The following is a 3633-nucleotide window of genomic DNA, read 5'->3' as shown; positions in this document are numbered from 1 at the left end:
GAGTACGTCAAGGCTGTATATTGTCACCCTGCTTCTTTAACTTATATGCAGAGTACATCATGAGAAATGTTGGACTGGAAGAAGCACAAGCTGGAATCAAGATCGCGGGGAGAAATATCAGTAACCTCAGATATGCAGATGACACCACCCTTATGGCAGAAAGTGAAGAGGAACTCAAAAGCCTCTTGATGAAAGTGAAAGAGGAGAGTGAAAAAGTTGGCTTAAAGCTCAACATTCAGAAAACAAAGATCATGGCATCTGGTCCCATCACTTCATGGGAAATAGATAAGGAAACAGTGGAAACAGTGTCAGACTTTATTTTTTGGGGCTCCAAAATCACTGCAGATGGTGATGCAGCCATGAAATTAAAAGACACTTACTCCTTGGAAGGAAAGTTATGACCAACCTAGATAGCATATTAAAAAGCAGAGACATTACTTTGCCAACAAAGGTCCGTCTAGTCAAGGCTATGGTTTTTCCAGTGGTCATGTATGGATATGAGAGTTGGACTGTGAAGAAAGCTGAGCGCTGAAGAATTGATGCTTTTGAACTGTGGTGTTGGAGAAGACTCTTGAGAGTCCCTTGGACTGCAAGGAGGTCCAACCAGTCCATCCTAAAGGAGATCAGTACTGGGTTTTCACTGGAAGGATTGATGCTGAAGCTGAGACTCCAAAGTTTAGCCCCCTCATGCGAAGAGTTGACTGATTGGAAAAGATGCTGATGCTGGGACGGATCAGGGGCAGGAGGAGAAGGGGACAACAGAGGATGAGATGGCTGGATGGCATCACTGACTCAATGGACATGAGTTTGGGTGAACTCTGGGAGTTGATGATGGACAGGGAGGCCTGGCGTGCTGTGATTCATGGGGTTGAAAAGAGTTGGACACGACTGAGCGACTGAACTGAACTGATACCTTTCTATGGGACTTCCCTGGTGGCTCAGTGGTAAAGACTCTGCCTAGGATGCAGGACACCTGGGTTGACCCCCTGGGTTGGGAAGATCCCCTGGAGGAGGGCATGGCAGCCCACTCCAGTATTCTGGCCTGGAGAATTCCATGGACAGAGGAGCCTGACAGGCTACGGTCTATGGGGTCACAAAGAGTCATACACAACTGAGTGACTGAACTGAACTGAAGCTATGTTTTGTTCTGATTCTTGAAAGATAGTTTTGCTAGTAACACAAATCTTCATCCTGGGCCTGAGGCCACCTCTGCCCTGAGTTCTGTGAAAATGTCGGCAGCTGGTCTAGCTGCTCTTCATGGGTTATCAGTCCCCTGCCTCTAGGGACTCGGGGACCTTCTCCGTCTCAGTTCCTCTGCAGTTTCACCGTCATTCTCTGCATGTGCATCTCTTGACTTAACCTGCTGGGATTCACTGAGCCTTCTGAGTATGAGAGCCAGCATCTGGAAATCCTCCAGTGACATCTCCTTGGACATGGCCTGTGCTGCACCCCCACTTCCCTCTCTGGCCTTTGGGGGCTCCCCTTCCATGCTCCCAGGCTCAGCCTTGCATCCAAAAAGGGGTGACCAAGCTGCTCACTTGGCATCTTCAGGGAGCAGAAGTCCTCTGCCAGAAGCCCCCTCCTCGCCCTGCTCCCTGTGTGGCTGGGAGCCCCACTCAGAGTCACCGAAGGTCCACAGAGCCCCTTCCCTGTCAGCCGCTGATGCTCAGCACCACTCCTGGAAGAGGGAGCCAATCCTTCCACGTCCACTCCTTCCTCCTCTTGGGCCGTGTTTCTCCTAACCGCTTGCAGGACTGGTCTCGCCACCCCTGCATGTCCTGGCAACAAAACATCACTCGTCCCCCAAACTGCCACCTCCCCCATGTCGCCTCAAGTTGCTGTCACTGTGGTCACTTGGCACTTGCTACCCATCCTCACCGTCCCTGGGAAGCTGAGGCAGGGGGCAGTGCAAGGAGCTGAGCCCTGGACCCCAGCGTCCAGTCCACCAGCCAACAGGCACCTGCCCTGCAGGCTAGCTTTGCCAGCAGGTCCTCTGGAGACAGGCCAGGGTGTGTGGGGGTGGTGGGGTGGTGGAAGAGGGGTGGAGTGGGGGGGAGGTGGGGGGCCTGCAGCGGGGCTTGTGTCATGCTTATCCCAGGACACGGTCAACGGCACTGTGTCCCCTCTCACACACACCCGACTTGCCCACTGTGCGCACAGCCCAGCCATGAAGAGAGAGGCCCCAGAGACACAGAGCCTCCCTGGTTTGTCCTGAAAAGGCCTTTTAATAGAATCAAGAGATTTAATTTGTCAGAGGCCATTTCTTGCGGTGTCTAACCTCCATTAGCCAGCTAATGTCATCCAGGAGTGATGGACGGTCCTGGGACAGATGGCTTTGGCGCCCAGCAGAAAGGGCTCTGCGTCCTGTTACCTCCCCTGGGCCTCAGGAACCGGGTTATTGAATCTGCAGACCAGCTCGGTTGACTTCTGGGGAGCGCTGGGCTCCAGCCAGCCCTCCCTCCCTGGGCACCCTGCGAGTCAGAGGGGAGGAAGGGCGCCCCCTCAGCACCTGGCTCCAGGTGGCCCTCATCATCCCCTTTGGTGGTGAGCTCCCCCAGCCCACCACCCCTGCCCCACACACCCTTCCCCCAGCCCTGCCCTGCTGAGGACGGGGGTGCTGGAACCAGCTGGAGGGCACCCGGTGGTTGGGGAATCTGTCCGTGTGGCCGTGAGGGTAGCAGGGTACTCCCGGGGGCTCCCCGCTGCCCACTTTGAGGGAAGGGCACCAAGAACGTTCTGGTCTTCAGGGCAGGAGACCCTGCGTCCAATCCCACAAGGCGTGCAGGGTGGCTGGACATCTCCCCGACCGTGAGAACGTGGCTTATTTCCAGGTCAAATCTGAACTTTATCCCCATTTTCAGGGAGGACAGTCACCCAGCTCCGGGCGTGGATCCTAGTCATGCTGGTCAGCAGGGCAGCCCCAGGGCCAGAGCTGGGTGGAGAAGAGGGGGGAGCCAGGTCCACTCTGGCCCCTAGGGAATAAACCCAGAAGTGTGTGGCCGGTCCTCTGTGATGCCCACAGGGGACCTGTGTCAGCATCTACAGCAGCGTGGATGTCCCTGCCCAGAGCCCCAGGACTGACCAGGCCGTGGGGGCAGCCCGGACGCGGCAGCTCCTGGGCCCTGCTGGGGCTCACGGGTGAGCTGCCCCCTTTCTCAGGCCCCAAAGTCCTTCCCCCCCGCAGTAGGGGCCTCTGCTGTGTGACCCCTCAACAAGCCTGTGGGGGTCCAGGGCTGGATGGCCGGGAGCAAAGCATGATGGTGTGTTGGTGGCAAGCGCAGCCACAGGCACTGGGCGAGGGTGGTCCTGTCTCCCGGGAGGGGTCCCTAAGGCCAGCTGGGGCCCAAGGCAGGCAGCATAGGTGCCAGCAGACGGAACCAGCCCAGAGGAGAACCAGGGCCGAGCGTGAGCCCAGTGGGACGGGAGGTCAAGACCAGGAGGAGCATCTAAGTCAGTTCAGTTCGTTTGTCTCCCGTCTGCTTGTGAGGAGGGTTTGGGCAGCTCAGAAGAAGGGACAACGTGAGCAGAGGAGTGGACGGCAGAGGGAATCTGGGCAAAGAGTGAAGGGAGAGGAGGGCAGCAGGGCCTGGCAGGGGTGAGAGGCAGGGGGACGGGCTGAGGGTCTCAGGGGGG

The sequence above is a fragment of the Bison bison genome, unplaced genomic scaffold (genome assembly GCF_000754665.1).
Source record: "Bison bison bison isolate TAMUID 2011002044 unplaced genomic scaffold, Bison_UMD1.0 scf7180017864037, whole genome shotgun sequence".
NCBI classification, from domain to species: domain Eukaryota; kingdom Metazoa; phylum Chordata; class Mammalia; order Artiodactyla; family Bovidae; genus Bison; species Bison bison.
Note: the sequence above shows the minus strand (reverse complement) of the source record.